The sequence below is a fragment of the Pteropus vampyrus genome, unplaced genomic scaffold (assembly GCF_000151845.1).
Source record: "Pteropus vampyrus isolate Shadow unplaced genomic scaffold, Pvam_2.0 Scaffold420, whole genome shotgun sequence".
NCBI lineage: Eukaryota > Metazoa > Chordata > Mammalia > Chiroptera > Pteropodidae > Pteropus > Pteropus vampyrus.
In genome coordinates this window covers 595,929-614,248 of record NW_011889201.1, presented here as the reverse complement: position 1 = coordinate 614,248, position 18,320 = coordinate 595,929, and the positions used below count along the sequence as shown (strand labels likewise).

The following is an 18,320-nucleotide window of genomic DNA, read 5'->3' as shown; positions in this document are numbered from 1 at the left end:
CTCTAAGGTAGAATTGAGTGAAAGCCTAGAGGGAAAGTGGACAATCTGTACGTTTGAGGAGAGTGGTGGGTGGTTCCTGTTCCTATGTGACACCAATGGTACCAGATTTAGTACTTTCTAGGAACCTTAAGATCTTGTCCCTTTGCAGAATGGAAGGGGCAGAGATGTCCATATCTCAAAGTTCTTTTCTGCATAACCAAGAATATTAGTTGAGCACCTGAAAGGTATCCAGAATTATTTAATGCACCAAATGGATGTCAGACTATGATATATCTCAGCTGGAATTTGCGACTCTTTAAACCAGAGGGAAGTTGAACTGGAAAGGTCCAGACAGGAGACGTTAGAAGGTTAGGAGGCTTTCTTCTCTCTACTCAATTCTCTTCTGTTCTTTTAGCTAGAGAAGCCAGGCAGGCCCAAGTTGAAGCTGAGCTGTAGCTATTTGAGTGATAAACTGGATGCGATGTTCTCACAACTGTCTCTCTAATCTAAAACAAATTCTGCCTGACTGTGGTGTTTTCTGTCTTGGGTCATACCCTTCTCTGGGAGTATAAACTCTGAGTTACATTTCAAGGACCCTGTAGCTGGTTCACGCTCTCACCAGGGTTTTGGAGCCACTCAAATCCTTTTATGTTTACTGGAGGGAAATTGTCATTCCGAGCATGCAGCTATTTGTGTTTAGGCTAATCTGGTCTATAATGCACTTGACGAAAAAGAGAGGAAGAGTTTGGGAAATCCCTTTTTATAGAATAGTCTTTTACACACGAGGATAGAACAGAACAGGATATGGGAAACACTGCCCCTAGCTCCTGCTCACCCACTCAGGTTTTTTTCACAATGTGACCATCTCAGTTTGGTTGCCTTAGGAGTAGATTTGAGACTAGAATCTGAATGAAAGTTTATTTAAGAGATGATCCCAGGAAGCACTGGAAGGAGAATAGAGTAAACCAGGAAGGGAAGGAAGCCAATAAAGGGTATATGAGCAAGCAACCATATGGGTGGGCAGAACTGAATCCTCCTGGAACATGGAGTGGCAATGGAGAGCACCACTGGAACTATTCCTCCATCACTCATTGGTGGAGGGCTGCTCCCAATACTTTCTGGCACTTCTGCACTGCCATGGGCAGTCAGGAGACCTCTGGCTACCAGAGAAAATGCTTGAGCAAGAAAATGAAAATGGTGGTAGTGGTCACCCACTACCACCATTTTCATTTTCTTGTATTGGTCAGGTGGGGGACAGAAGTTGGCAATGGCAGTGACTGCTGCTGGTTCCGTTGTAGGTGGTAGGAGAGAAGACTCCATCTTGCACACCCACCTCTTATGTAAGTATCTTGCCAGCTCCTCACTTCTCTTTGTCCTCTTTGCTGTGGACAAAGGCAGACTCTTCACAAACCCTATGGAGATTCTGAGGAGTTCTCTCTCTGAACCTCAATGAGGACAGACAATTACTCAGCAACAGCTTAGTTCTGCCAATAACTGTCTCCTTGGCAACCTAAGGCCCAGTGTAACAGAAATGAAATACATGTTTTAAATATATATGGGTATGAAAAACATGTAAAGGCTCTTCTTACTTTTTCATAAAAATGCTTTTGAGTCACATATAGTTTTTGAATAGTGATTAAACATAATGGATTTTCTAACACTATATCCAGAAGTCCTTACCAAATCAGTTCCTCCTAGCTCTAGATCTTTCTCAGTGATGTGTTTCTAGGAGACAGGCATAGATGCTTCCTTCCAACTGAGGTGCTTGCTTCTTTTTATAGCAAATGACATACTACCACATGATGGCCCCCAAAGAGCACTTCTTTGCCAGTGACAAGTCTTGACTGTCATCAGTAACAACACTCACTTGCTGTGTGAACTTGGGCATGTCACTTACCCTCTCTGGGCCTCAGTGGCCTCATCTGTGAAAGCCATAAACTGGATGCGATGTTCTCACAGATGTCTCTCTAATCTAAAACAAATTCTGCCTGACTATGGTATATTTGTACCTTGGGTCATACCCTTCTCTGGGAATATAAACTCTGATTTATATTTCAAGGACTCCATAACTGGTTTACACTCTTACTGGGGTTTTGGGGACACACAGATCCTTTCGTGTTAACTGGAGGGAAATTGACATTTTTTTCTCCCTTCCTTTAAGATCTCAGTGTGTTAGCTAAGAAATAGAACCTTGACCCACACTTCCTTTTGCTGCAGTATAAAGAGCAAGATTCCAACACAGCTCTTTGACTTTGCTGTCTGTATGATTTGGACAAGTCAGTTAACCTCACCAAACCTCAGTTTCCTCATCTAAAAGATGGGGCAAATAATTGTACTAATATCTTAGAGTTATTGGAAACAGTTAAAGAAGATCATCTATATAAAGCTACTCAGAAAACATTATTTTCAAAAGAAAGAGTAGGATTTTCATTTTTCAGGATTCTCTCTTCTTTGCTTCTTTCTATTTTTACTAATGTTTCCCCACACCACTTCTCAGGAGCTGGTCTCCCTGGATTCTGGGAATTGTTTGTTTATTTGTTCATTTGTTTTTTTAATCTCTTCTAGTGATACTTAAATCTCTGTGGTTAAATTTTGTTGATGATGTTATGATGATTATTTTTTGTTTCCAAGTACCACATGCTCACTGTAGAAGACATAAAGTAAGTAAGTAAGTAAGTAAGTAAATAAATAAATAAATAAATAAATAAATAAATAAATAAATAAAAGCATGAAGAAATAAAGAGGTGAAGGGGCCATAATTCTACAGCTCAAAAGCAACCATGATTAACAGGCATATTTTTTGTTTACATTTTTTCAGGGTGGGAGGTACATGGTTAAGCCCACAGAGTACATAGATTTTTGTGTCTTGGCTCTCATCTTTAACATTATTGTGTAACTATTTTACTGTCATTAAAACTTCTTGAACATGGTCTATTATGAATATTTGTTATAATTTACCTAACCATTCCCCCATTGTTAGGCATTTAGGATATTTAATATATTCCCCCTTAAAAATAATTGACAGGACTCAGTCATAAATCTCCCAGCTTTCTCTCTTTTCAAGCCCTCTATGGAAGTCATGCCGTGGATAGTTCTCTTAAGAAATCTTTCCAAAGCCCAGCACAGTTGTAGGAGCAAGTTCATCACATGTATTCTCAGCTGCCACCTCTCCCTCCCCCTTGCTGTCCTGAGGCCAGTTCACTTGCCTCTGGGAAAGCTCTCCTGCCCCTGTAGTGAACAGTCATAGTTTTTGTTTCTCACTGGTCTAGCAAGTGTTAACAATGCCCTTCTTCTGGAGTTTGACTCAACCTCCTGGGCCAGAAGTGGGCATGTGAGTCAGCCCTGGCCCATCCTAGTGCCCTATCCCAACCAGCAATGGTGATTGATCCAAAGAGTAGTGACAGAAACTAGGAAGGATCAGTCAGAGTCCTTCCCTGAGATAAACTGAAGATGCTGTGAGATACAGATGATGAGCAGTGGCTGTGGCAGGCAAGAGCAGCAGTGCCGTCTTCCCATGACGTGGAGGAAGCTTTTGAAATGGCAGTCTGAGAAAATGAAGAAAGCAAACGCAGTCAGTAAGGAGAGAGAAAGGACCTGGACACAGGGCACACCAGCTCTGACCCTGAGGGCCTGCCTGCTGCATATCTGCCTTAGAATTTGGGAACTATCCCCAGATCCTGCCCAGCTGCCTGAGTCCTCTTCCCTCATTGCCTACACCAGACTGAATTAGGGTTCGGCTCTCTACTCAGAAGATCCTGACTGATCCATCCCTCAAAGTGTCCTTCCGAAAGGTTGCCCAATAGACATTGTGGCATCTTCCAGGAGAGTATGAGTTCAGGCACCCATGTGACTTGGCAACAGCTGCCAATTCCTCTTTCCAGACTTCTCTAGAACCAAAAAGGAACCTATGTAAATGAACCCTAGGAACCCTAGATTCTCCTGCACTAAACCACAAGCCCCTGTCAGTGCTGGCTCATGGCAACGTGACCCTTCAGCCATAGTGAAAATAAATGCCCCAGACAAAAGACAAGATGGACTCAGAAAAGGGAGCTTGACTTTGGAGAGAAACACACTGAAATGCCCAGAGAGAGAGAAGAGAAGACAATTAGAAACAGGGAGCTTTCTCTTTTATTTGTATCCCTATTTTTAAAGCGTGTGTTTCTCAACCCTTTGCTTTTAGACTGTTGTTGACCTTTTTCATCATTGGATAAGAAGAAAATAAAGGGCTAGAGGAATTTTTAGAGACATGATGCATAGTAAATGTTCTCTGAAACTGTTTTCTAATTCTCCATTCAAAAGGAGGCAGTGTGGCTCTGAAAGTTTTCTTAAATGTATGAGAAACCACCTTTGCGAGGAAATGTTTCACATATGTGAAAAACTTTTGGGAAATCACTTTCGTTTTTGTTTTACCAAGTAGGTTCATGAAGCCAGGACAGGTTTAAACAGAAATCTCCTCAGTGGAATCTATCTTATCTCTAGAAAGAGTAGGGATCTTCTCAGACGCATTCTGCATCACAATCCTTACAGGAGTTGGAATAAAATTCCACTTCCCTGTCCCCACCCCTTGCAAGGCTCTCTGGGTCATTCTACAGCAGGTGTTCACAGTCTCCACTTAGAGAAACCCCAGCCATGTGGTATGATTTGAGAGCCTCCAGAAGGCTCGTTCTTCTAATAAAATTCTGTCGATATTTTGAGTGAACTCTTAGTTTCTTTTCTTTTCTTCTTTTTCTAATTTATTTAATTATTTAATGTTGCCATATATTTGACCCCTTTTACCCCATCTACCTCCCACTTAGTGTCTTTTAAAATGCAAATGTTTTAGGAGAGGAAAAGCCTATTTTGATTAGTCACGAAGTCCTTAGATTAAACCCAAACTACTTTTGAATCCTGCCCATGTTGATTTTCATACATTATTTCACCTAGTGCTTATCTAGCAGGGTTGTTATGATGATATTGTCTCCAGTTGGCAGAGGAGGAAACATACTCAGTGAGGTTGAATGACTTTTCCAAAATTTTACAGTTTAGGAAGTGGCTCCGCTATGATTTGAATATAGGAACACCTGACTCCAAAGCCCTTTTCTTTCCAGATTGACAGCTGTTCCCTGTAGAAAGCAGCACAGAACCGGTGAGCATGCCATGCAGGAATAAAAGGAGGGAGGTTCTGAGTAAAGGGTGCTCTCTGGGGTGCACAGGCCCGGGAGAGTGCCAAAGGGAGGCACCCAGGTATGTGCTGAGTCACACTGAGTGAGGGGCAGATGGAGAACACTTACAGACAGATCCCCGGCCTTCACTCCTTGGCCCAGGGCCACAGACATCACTGCGTGTTGGTCAGGGCCACAAGCCTGGCTATTATATGCCGAGTCATAACAGTACTGGCACTGGTGGGTGCCCAGTGATTGCCCGCTGCTGTTGGCAACAGAATAGCAGTGTTTTACCATTTTATTTCCCTTCCTCCAATGGCACGCAGGCTAGACTTCCTTTTTATTTTCTCTTAATCAAAGAGAAGTCCTGTTCATTAAACTCTCTGACTGAGGCACCCTGATAGGGATATTGCTCTTGTGTCTTCCGTATTATTGGCAGTGACCCAAGAATTGGCATAGTTCCTGTTAAGTAGATAGAAATACCTGTTTCTAATTTAGCATAGCCATGCTACACTCCGTTGGACTCCTCAAAGGGTCTACATAAAGGGTTTGTGTTTCTAGGATCCCTTTCATTGCTACATCTGCCATTCTGTTTCTTGCTGCCTGTTGAGCTCTCAAAATGACAGATAGAATGCCTAACTCTGTGAGAAGGATACCCTTATTTTGAGCTTCCAGTGGCAGCACATAAAAATCATTTGCTGGGAGCGTCGAGATAAAAAAAACACAAAATGTCTAGGCTCTTTCCCCAAGGATTCCCATTCCCTCATTATGGTGTGAAGTCCAGGTAATCACAGTTTTTGAAAAGCTCCCCAGGTAATTTTAATGTGCAGCCTCAGTTGAGAATCACTACCCTAAATTATAAAACCTAATCTGCAGTCATTTGAGTAGGACCCTTGCATAAGACCTAAAATGCTGGACTCAGAGTGGCCTCAAACTCCCAACTTCAGGTTCTATACTACTGCTCTCTGGCCATGCAACCTACCACTTTCTCCTGTATCACTCTGGATAAGATTCCTGAGTATGGGGGAATGGGTATACACTAAAGCTTGCACCAAAGGTGCCTCTTAAATAATTTTTTTATTGCCTGTTTTTTTATATAACACCAGTAAAGTATGGGTCCATAATCTAAGAACTGCCAAGTCATTTACTCATAAGAAGTAAGTCAACTTGTCAAATGTTGTTGAGCAAAATGTACTTAATAGGGGTCTTTCTTTCTTTTTCTTTCTTTTCTTTTCTTTTTTTTTTTTTTTTTTTTTTTTTTTTTTTTTTTTTTTTTTTTTTCTTACAAAATCTCATTTTTGACTGGACTCAAACTTAGAAGTAGAAACTCTCAGGGAGGAAAGTCTACATCTCTTGGCAATCTGTTCCTGGCTTTTCTCTGTGGCCTCCTTCATTCTCTTGGCCAAAAGTTTAGCATATTCTGCAGCCTCTTCCTTATTTTTCTTAGCACACTCTTTCTTCAGAGCAATATGCCGACACTCTTTCTTCAGAGCAATATGTTGCAGAACACATGGAGTAACAAGATACTGAATCTTGGGTGCTTTGGTCCTAGATTTCTTATCTACTTTGTGTAGGGGCTTTCTCACAATGTATTGGTGGTCATCATCTTCTTTAGAGAGATTGAAAAGTTTGCGGATTCTGCCAGCTCTTTCGGGCCCCAGGCTACGAGGCACAGTAGTATCAGTGAGACCAGGAATATCTTTCTCTCCTTTTTTCACAATGACCAAGTTGAGAACACTCAGACTGGCATCCACGAGGCAACCCCAAACAGATTTGTGCTTTCTTTCACCAGTCCTCCTTGGTCTATAACAGGGATGCCCCTTATTCAGTAGCAGAAGTAGGGTCAAGACACCCTACTTCATGGAGAAATCTTGTTTGTCATTCCCGCCACGGATTCAAACCACATAACCCTTCCATTCTTCACCCAAAGCATCAGCAGCAACTTCTGTGGCCATACAGTTCTCATAAAAGGTATGAAGTTTGCTTTCATCATCCACTTCAATGAGCTTCTGGCTGCCAGTGGCCGGGAAAGAGCTGAAGCATCCTGAAGCAGCCGACCACCTCTGTGGCTCCATAAAAAAGAGCAATAGGGGTCTCCTTTCAATGCTTGCATCTCCTTTCATGCTATTTGTTAATCAAGGGTTCAAAGTGACACCTAGGTAAGCCAGATTTTTAGTTTTATCTCTGAACAGTGGCCAGAAGATTGATAAGGTGGATGGGTGAGATTTTCTTCTATTAATTCTCTTTTGAATATTCCCTATTGGCTAAACTTTCCATGCATGGACCATGCCTGGTTCTCGCCTTGCTGAATATATAGGTCTGTTTATCTAATGCTGTGTAACTAATCACCCCAAAACTTGTGGCTTTAAACACCAGTTATTTTATTATTATCTTATGCCTCTGGGGGTCATCTGGGCTTTGGTGAGGGTCTCTCATGTTGTTTCAGTCAAATAGTAGCTAGGCTCGGAATCATTCCTAAAACTTCCTTACTCACATGTCTAGTAGTAGATGCTAGCTAGCTGCCGAGAACTGAGTAGGAATGTTGACCAGATTACCTACACATGGCCTGGATTTTCTCACAGCATAAAGGCTGCATTCCAAAATAAGTGTACCAAGAGAACCAGGCAGAATCTCTATTGCCTTTAGTGACCTAGCCTCAGAAGTCACATTAGCATTACACTTGTCACAGTCAGAGGCCTTCTGGATTCAAAGGAGGAAACAGAGCAACCTCTCAAGAGGAGTATCAAGGAGTTTGCAGACAATGTTTTAAATCCACCATGTATAACTAAGAAGTCGATAAGGGAAGGCCACAAGGCATAGAGAAAATAGACTGACAGAGTATACAAAATAGTCATGAGAGTCTAGATTCTGGAGTTCAGCTGCCTAAGGTCTACATCTTAGCTTCCCCCACTTCTGGCTGGGTGACCTTGGGCAAATTATCATCTCACTTGTATGCTTTTCAGTGAACTATTCTAAAAAGTTCAGGTAATAATAATATCAACCTCATAATATTGAGTTGTGAGGTTTGAGTATAGCACACATGCCTGATGCACAGTATGAGTTCAATGAAAGTCAGTCACTATGATGTTGTTCTTGTTGGGAATCACAAATTAGGATTTTTCTAATGAACTTCTGGCTCTTCCCCAATTAGCTGAGTAAAGAACTACCCTCATTGGCCCTGGTTAAAGTAGTTTCCCTTACTTGGCTGGCATTCTAGGATTCTAAGAAGTATGACTGCTTATTATTTATCTTAGTTGTTGATGCCACAATGATAGAAGAATTCATACAAACTCTCGAAATCTCAGGACTTCCTCCGCAACCATATTTCCATTCCCCAAGAGCACATTTTCTCTTCATTAATTTGACCTCTATTTCTTTCTTCAACCTACTTTTCCCAAATGGTTCTGGACTGTGGCATGGACTATGATGATGAAACTGGCTATGAACCAAAAATACAACTCACTCGTAAATGTTTCACCAAGAGAAGGGAGGCAAGTGGAAAGCTTTTGAAATCATTCTGGAGGCACCATAAACACGGATTCTCATCTGCAATGCATAGCAATCAAAAGCTGGCTGACTCTTCTGAGGAAAGCCACAATTTACTACATCTTTTCTTATTAATTTTTAATTAGACCAATCCATGAATGTATTCTCCCAGTAACTGAAACTGAAACTGTGCAGATAAAGCTAACACTTCTTTGACCACTTCTTGGAAAAAACATCCAGACCCACAACTCCCCTGAGGTAACTGCTATCATTTTTGTCTGTACCTTTCAAACTCTTTTCTCTGTCTTTATACACATATATCTGGAACCATTGAAAATACACAGATTCTTGTGTGTGTATTACTTGTCTATAGCTATGCAACAAATTACCCAAACCTAGCAGTTAAAACAAATAAAAGAGATATATATATCTCCCAGTCTCTGGGTCAGGAATATAGGAAAGAGGTTAGCAAATACTCCTGGCTTGGGCTTTCTCATTAAGTGACAGTCAAAGTAGTTTGCAGTCAAGCTAGTGTCATCTGCAGGCCATACTTGGGGGAAAAACCTACATCCAAGCCCATTCATGTGGTTGTTGACAGACCCCTATTCCCTTGCCATAAACTCTATCCCTCCACAGGGCTGCCTCATGACATGGGAGCTGGATTCCCCAGAGCAAGAAATCAAGAGAGAAAGAGAGAGCACCCAATATGAAAGCCACAGTCTTTTGTAACCGAATCTCAAAAGTGACATCCCATCACTTCCCCCTATATTTTATTCATTAATTGAGTCAATAACTCAAAGGGAGGGGGTTCTGTTTAAGGAGAGGAGATTGTCAGAGGCAGAGATCATTGGGGACCATTTTAGAGACTGCCTACCACTGTATGTTTACATAAAACATATTATACTGTAACTAACTTTCTATGACTTGCTTTTTTTCAATCAACAATATATCTTAGAGATCTATCCATGTTATCACATATATCTCAACTCAACTCTGTTTAAACACAGTATAGAGAGTTCCATGACATAGATCAGGGTTTCTTAACTCTGGCTTTTTTATTTCTTTTATGATGCACAGATTAGATTCCATACCTGGCAATAAGGATTTTACTGTATTTGGGTTGAAGATCAGCATGGGTCTTCTTAAAAACTTCCCAAGTGTGTTTAGGGAGCAGTCAGAATTGAAAACCGCTGGTACAGATGCACTACAATTTATTCACATTTTTTAAATCCCTGTTGATGGCCATTTTGGTTGTTTTCTCTTTTTCTGCTATTACAAGCAATATTGCTAAGGAATATCTCTGTTACATGTTTTTTTGCACATATGCAATAAGTAAAATTGTTTCAAGGAGAAGAATGTCTATTTTCTCTCCTGGATATGGCCAAATGGCCCTCAAAGTTCCACTCCCAGCAAAATGTTCCTATTCCCTCAAACTTCACCAGCACCAAATATTATCAAATCTTTAAATTTCAGCCAATCTGGTGGTTGAAAAACGGCACTCATCATTTATATTTTACTACATCTTTAGAGCCATCTGGTTGTATTCATGGTCTTCATAGGGATTAGTGTAAAGTATTGATTTTAGCTTTTTTATAAAGACATGAGAAGGTCTGGAATAACTCTTGACTTCTGAGCTTTCTTCAAACTCTTTGATGTTTATAGATTGGAACTCAGTTCTTTCCTCTCTCTCTTATATCTTTCTTTCTTTTTTCTTTATTTCTTTAATTAAAAGGTTTTATCTAGATGTGCAGACTCATTTGCATGAACTTGCCATAATTTAAAGATTTTAGATACGTGTAGTGTTTTAGGGGTGGTAGAATTTACCCAAACAAAATTTTAGACATTTTAGCATATTAGGTACAGCCTTGATCTCCTTCTTCACTTCTCTCTGTAGCCATAACTGTTCAGGTGTGGTCACTACTTCATTATTCCTACCAGAGACAAGAGGTACCATTTCTTACCCTCAAAGATAGGTGGGTCAAATCATTTATCCTACGATGTTCACTGAGTGCTTGTTATGAGACAAGTGCTATTCTAGACAGACCCATGCCCTCAGAACACTTATATTCTCATAAGAAGAGACAGTAATAAATAGTAAATAGAATGTAGAAGTTAATTTTAAAGCATTTTAGAAAGTGATAATTGTAATGGAAAAGAGAAAATAGATCAGAGTAAGAGGGTTTGGGGATATGGGAGCTAGAGGTAAGGAAAGCAGGGTGTAGTATAAATAAAGTCATCCGGGGAGCTCTCACTGAGAAGGTATTATGGGTAGTTTTGCATCTCCTCCAAAAAAGGTATGTCTTAACCTGTAGTTCCTCGGAATATAACATTATTTGGAAATAGAGTCTTTACAGAGGTAATTGAGTTAAAACAAGATTAGGGTGGGCCCTAATCCAATATGACTGGTGTCCTTCTAAAAAGGGGAAATTTGGACACAGAGACTGACACACACAGAGGGAAGACAATGTGAAGAGACACAGGGAGAAGATAGCCATCTACAAGCCAAGAAGAGTCTGAGGCTACTAGAACCTAGGAGACAGACCTGGAACAGCTACCTCTCTAGTACCTTCAGAGGAAGCATGGCCAACACCTTGATTTTAGACTCTGAGACTCCAGAACTGTGAGAAGATACATTTCTATTGTTCTAAGCCATCCGGTTTTATTGCACTTTGTTATGGTAGCCCTCAGAAACTAATACAGAGGATGAGAGCTGAGCAAAGCCTTGAGGGGTGAGCCATGTGGATACACTCACTCTGAACACTTATGGGGCTCAAGGGAAGAGTTCAAATGGACGCTATATGCCCAAATATTTAAAAGGTACAAATCAAGCTAATAATCTGTTAAAAAGCAAGGTTCTGTCTTCCCACCGATTTACTTTCGTTACAACTGACTTTCCAGACTACTCGGAATTCTGCACCAGAATGTAATGGTATAAGCAGAGTAGGTCCAGGCCCGCAGCCCCTCCCCTTCTCTTCCCACCCAAGGCTCACCACAAACAGGTGCCCTTTGTGGCCTGGAAGCACACACAGTGACCAAGATAGATCTAAGGAAGAGGTCTGCATGGGCACTGGACATGGACTTGGAATTACTGAGCAGGTCACCCCAGGATCCAGGATTTGCAGGGGTTCCCGGCTCCCAGTGAGCACCACTCCTTGTGCTGCAGGGTCCTCGGTCCCTGACGAGGACCATGGCCAGAAGAGGCCAAAGCAGGGTCCCTTATTTTAGTGGAGGAACCAATGCCAGTCCAAGAACCCTCCGTTTCCCATCCACAGGGAGGGATGAAAGAAACTAAGAGTAAACACTGAGAAATTTGCATAGCAGTTTGACTTGCTATTATATCCGAGCATTTGTGGGCACTGAAATTTGAGTTTCATATGATTTTCACATATCACAAATATTATTCTTTTTAAAAAAATTTGTTCCCCAACATTTAAAATGTAAAAACCATTTTTACCTTGCAAGCCATAGAAAAACATAGCCAGCTGTATTTGGCCTAAAGGCTATAGTTTACCCACCTCTGGTATAGGAGTTGGGGCAGGGAGGTAGGGGCTGCTGGAGCAATGTCCTTGAATACGAGAGATGAGATGGAGCCCAGAGTACATGTGAAGGGACTGGCTTTACTCTGGAGCATGTATTGTTCATCTGCGATAGCAGGAAAAGGGAATGGAAACAATTAGGATTTTGGTGAATTAAATATTGTGGTTGGATCGTCTTTTAAAATTTGAAGGTTGTTTGCTTTCAGAAAAGCACACGCATTCTCCAAGTTTAAATAATGTCTCTAAAATAGGTGCATAATATTTACCCATACACTGTGAGATTGAGAAAATATACACTTGATGTATTCTTTCTTCTCTCTCGTAGCTTCAGTGATTAAATGATCAAATCAAATGATTAAATAATTTTTGTTGCTTTTTAATTTTTGAAAGAGAAATGCATCTTTTAAAACACTAGATTTTATTCTTTTTGGACTCTACTCTTTCCCTCCACCCCAAGAATAAATCTGAGGACGCTCTTCTTGGGAAAAATGCATAAATATTTGCTCTCCAAACCATTTTAGGCAATTCATTGATGCCCTAAAAGCCAAGGTTTTCCTCAAACTCCAAGTTAAGGAATCCTGATTTATAAGCTGACCATGGTTCTCTGCTCTGTTGTTTTTCTTTCAACATTGCCCTTGAGTTTTTTGGAAGAAAAGAGCTACATGCATGCAAAATGATTATTATAATTATACACACTGTTAAACTGATTCCAAACAGCCCACCGTGGAGTTCTATTCAGAAGACTAGGGGAAGGGCGGAGAAGCTTCGAGGAAGAAGGAAGAGGGAGGATGTCACTCAACTCCACGCTTTTCAAAGCCGTTCTACTGGGGACCCACCCCCATTCCTACTCTTCTCTATGATCCAGCTAATCTATCTTTCAGTGAAAAGGAAGAGCAAATAATACTTAGTGGAAATACATTAGTTCTTGAATTATATATCCTTTGGGGGTTAAGCCATGAATAGAAATTTCTCCTAGTAACAGATTTTATCCACTCTACAATCAATAAATCTTTCCATTTGCCCTGCAATATCAATATCTAGCACCCAAAATGTACTTCGCCTATATCTACTGCATAGCACTTATAAAACGTGCAAAATAAACAATAAAGACCTAAATCCGAAGAGAAAATATAAGATGTAGTCCCTCAAAATGACATTGAAAGTGAAGGAAAAGTCATATTCTAAAAAGTTTTCATTTTCTTTCTAGTATTTACATTAGCAGACAAGACACTTTGTCAATTCTAATCCTTTCATAAAGTGTAAGCTGGACTATTTCTTAATGGAAAGTCACCACAGGAGGCCAGCTAAGGTCTTGGCTGGAATACTTTCCTGGAATATTTTGTTTCCCTTGGAATTTACGGTACTGTCTGGTTGAATTTAATTTGACATTTTAACAATTGGAGCATTGTATTAGGCACAGTGAAGCAGAAAATTCATCCTACCCTGCTCCCCATTCATCCTTCTTTGCCCTTGTGAAAATTGCCCACTGTCTTATTCCACTAAATGAAAGTGTTCAGGAAAAGACAAATGACACATCTAATTCAGTCAACAGTTCTATAAAAGGTAGACTTTTAATACCTAGAATAAATCTTTCATTCATTCATTTAACAAATTGCTTTATTTAGTGGTAGCTCGAGAGTTTAAACTATGCATTGTTGACTTATTATAGTCTACTTTCAAATAACATTATACCATGTCACATAGGGTGTGAGAAACTTACCACAGTATACTTCTGTTTTCCCCCTCTCCTCCTTTGTGCTATTGTTGTCATACATTTTAATTACACATATATTATAACATCTACAATACATTGCTTTTATTTTTTGCTTTAAACAGTAAATATGTTTTAAAGAAGTTAGAAATGGGAGTGGAAGCTTTATTTAATGGTACTTACCACTTAAAATAGTCTTCATTTCCTTGTGTAGATTTAGATTTTTATTTGTTATCATTTTCCTTCTAAAGAACTACCATCCTTGTGAAGTTCTGCTGGTGATAAATTTTGTTAGCTTTTGATAGTCTGCTAATGGGTTTATTTCTCCAGTTTTGAAGGATATTTTCACTGGACATAGAATCCTAGATAGGTTTGTTTTTTTTTGTTTTTTCCTGTTAATACCTTAAAGATACCATTCTACTTGCCTTTTGGCTCACATTTTTTTTTTTATAAGAAGTTAGTCATAATTTATTTGCATTATTGTTCTTCTGTATGTAATATGTCTTTTTTTCTTTGATTGTTTCTAAAATTGTATTTTCATCTTTGATTTTCAGCAAATTTCTAATGACATGTCTTAGTGTGGATTTATTTTTTATATACTACCTGTTGAGCTTCTTGGATCTGTGAGCTTATATTTTTCATCTAATTGGTAAATATTTTGGCTAACATTTCTTAAAACATTTTTTTTCTGCCCATCTCTCACTTTCCTTCAAGGACTCTAAGATGTTGTTAGACTTGATATTATCCTACATATTGTTAAAGCTCTGTTCAGTTACTTTTTTCAAGTTTTTTCTCTGCTTGCTTCAATGTGATTAGTTTCTTTGAATTCCTTGATATTTTCTTTTGTAGTGGCTCATCTTTTGTTAATGCAATCTCTTAAATTTTATATGTTGAATATTGTATTTTTTCAGTTTTTCGATTTCAATTTGATTCTTTTTAGTTTCCATTTCTCTATTGAGACTTACCATCTATTTCCTCACAATATTTATATTTTCCTTTAAATATCTTTAACTGCATTTATAATAGCTGTTTGAAAAGCTTTGTCTCTTAATTTCATCACCTCTGTCTTTTCTGATATGTTTTAATTATTGGCTGATTTTTTTTCCTTCACATTTTCTGCTTTTTAAATATCTGTCTAATAATATTTTCTAGCATGCTAAGCATTGTGGATGGTGCCTTGTTGAATATCTAGATTTTGCTGTCTTCCTTCAAATAATGTCAGTTTTGCCTGGAAGGCAGCTTTTTAAAAATATTTGTCATGGAGGTTCTAGCATATCCTTAACTCTGTGATGATAGCAACCCTTCCTCTAATGCATGGTCTTTCTTGTGTACCAACTGAGTACTCAGAATTATCTTTCCAATTACACTAGAACAATCTCTCTCTGTTCTGTTCATGCTCCATGATCTCAATTCAGCTCATAGCTCCACAGTATTTATTTTCGTCCTGCACCCATACTACTTAATATTCAGCCAGAGATTCCAGGAGATCTTATGCAGATTTCTGAAGCTCCTCTGTATGAACTCCACCTCTCTAGAACTCTGTCCTGTAAGCTCCAGCCACAATATCAGCCCTTGCTCCAATCTTATCACCTTTGCTCAGTGAAATTGCCATTATTTGTGACATGATCTAGAAAGAGTTTCAAAGCAAAAACAAACAAAAAAGATAGGGAAATCAAGGGATTCACTTCATGCATTTGAAGGCCAGGTTATAATGTAAGCAGGTCTCCAACCAAGTTGTACCACATACATTAGATATATTATTTAAATATATTTATTTAGAAGCATGCATACAATGGTTCATACAAATGTTTTTGCAAGCTGATGGGTCATAGGTCTTTGTTCTTTTAACCTCAGTTTTCATGGAAGGTTCACAGGAGGCAGGTATGACACTAATCTAGATGCAGCATCAGGAGACCAAGTCTCCAGTATCATCCTAAGAGCACATGCTACAGGCCTCACTAGACTTTATACTCTATTCATGTAAAGACAGAGGACTGTCTCTATAAGGCTCTGGCCTACCCATATATCTTGAATATCACTGATTTACCCAGTAAGAATCCATTTGTAGTACCTAATGTGTTCATTTATAACTCTTAATTTTACCAGTGCAAACATTTCTGATGTCCATTGTGCAAATTATCAAAGACTCTCCACTTAAGGATTGTCAGTGATTCTGGAATTGTACTTTAATGATTAAAGGCAACATGAGTGCCTTTGTTGTATAGATTCCTCATTTGTGTAGCAGTCTTCACCTAGCATGTAGCTTAAACTAACACATACCAAATACATCCTGTCTTTTCTGAAGTGTTTAAACCTCTCATAATCTTATTCATAACAAAGAGTTGGCATCTGAAAATCTCAAGTCTGGGCCTTCTAGGATCATGAGCTGATGTGGAATGAAAGGGAACAAAAGAATCTGGGAAATCTTCTCTCACAAGGATAATCTGGCTTTCTAGGCTATTTCTCTCTTCATAATCTGATTTTTCATGTTAGACCAGCATTGCTTCAGTCCTCTGTCTGTCCTGAGCTGACTAGCACGGAGATCTCAGGGTGTGTTGGAAGGCAGGTGGGAGGTGATAGGCCCCCACATTTTGAGTCAGAGCATGTTTAAAGGCTAGCCCGGATTCAAGGGGTGGGGAAGAAGCTTAGACTGGAAGAATGTTAAAGACATTATGGCCACATTTTAGCTACCACAAGGTAAGTGTCCAGAAGACAAGGAGCATGGTTCTATGGAAATGTCAGAGGGATCAGCAGAATCTCACTTGACTAAAGGCTCAGTTCTACCCCCCAAAGACTGATGATGTCTGAGATGAGCACTCAAGAATTAAGAGGCATTAACTAGGAGAGCAGTGTTTAGAGGACAGGACCACTACAGGTCATACATTTAATAAATGTGAAGAATGCAAAGAAGTCCTTATTTACAATGGCTCAAGGCTGGAAATCTCATGGAACTGTGAAACAGTACTTCTTTGTCAATAAGGGTGATAAAGTGAGCACTGAACTGAGCCTTCTGGGAACCACAAGTCCCTCCCAACTCAGTAACTCAGTAGTTGCTTCCTCTAATGAGAAAGTGGTAGAATAAAAGGGCCATCGAAACATCAACTGCTACATTTCCCAAAATATTTTCTGAACACTGTTAGTGAACTGGTCCTCTGGTCCGAAATGTTTGGGAAACACACAGTTAAATGAGTTTATTGCTAAACTTCTTGGTGACTTTAATAAGCTAATATGTATTGGGACTAATGGTGTGCTGGTGAATGTTTAACAATGAGCTCTCTGACAAAAAAATATAGCCCTGACTTTGAGCATTTGCCAATGTCTGATGTATAAATACTACTGCCTTGACTGATTTGAAACTACCAATATGATATCACTGAATGCACAGTTGGATTGTAGAATTCCTGAAAACTTAACCACCAGCTCTCAGGAGCTGGTACAAGCCAGCTCCAGCACATTCCTGTTGGATGCTCAGAGATAGAGAGAGGAGCATGGCCACAGCACTCTTCATAGTACATCTAAAAGGATAAATACTTTGTAGGCACACTTTAGAAAATTCTGGTTTGGTTATTCTATACATAGGGAAAGTGTGATGCTAAGATTCTTGTCCAAGAACTCAGATCCAAACATTAAGCTCTTCTGAGCCTCAGTCCTGTAGCAAAAAGTTTAAGATTTTTTTCCTTCAAAACTGTCCTAGATTCAAAATACCATTTACTTACCATGTACCATATCAGGTACTCTCCTAAACAATGACAAGCATCATCATATTTAATGCTACCAACCCCCTGTGAGATGTGGAATATCATTATCCCCATTTTACAGATGAGAAAACTGAAGTGCAGAGAGGTTTGACAACTTTACAAAATGAAGCAAAGACATGGCTTGCTAAGAGGTACTCTGCTCTCAATAAAAGATCTCACCACCATATGTGATAGAGCAAGAATAAAGTTTGTAACCTTCCTTTCTCAGCAAGAAAAATTTCATGGACTAAATGTTTATGTCCCCTCAAAATTCATATGTTGAACTGCCACCCCATAATGTGGTGGTATTTGGAGATAAGCTTTTGGGAAATAATTAGGTATTGATGAGGTCATGCGGCTAGGATTAGTGTCCTTATAAGAAAAGACACCAGAGAGCTCACTCACACTACATGCATAAAGGGGAGGTCGCATGAACACAGGGTGAGACGGTGGCTGCCTACAAGTCAAGAGAAGAGGCCTCAGAATGACACCTACCTTTCCAACACCTTGATCTTGGACTTTCCAGACTCCAGATGTATGAGAAATAAGTTTCTTAATTCTTAAATTTCTTATTGCTTAACCCATGCAGTCTATGGCATTCTGTTATAGCAGCCTGAGTGGACTAACACAGGTGTTGAGTTTGAGGAATGGAGCAGGGAGGAGGGAAAAAAATTAGCTCGATGATCATGGAATTCATTATCCCACTTCCTAGGAGTCCAGTTGATAGTGG

The 18,320-nt window shown here is 39.6% G+C and overlaps 1 pseudogene; it reads right to left on the bottom strand.

The window, feature by feature from the left end:
- Window positions 1-6,376: 6,376 nt before the first annotated feature.
- LOC105306099 lies at window positions 6,377-7,243 on the bottom strand (annotated as a pseudogene).
- Between the last annotated feature and the right edge of the window lie 11,077 nt (window positions 7,244-18,320).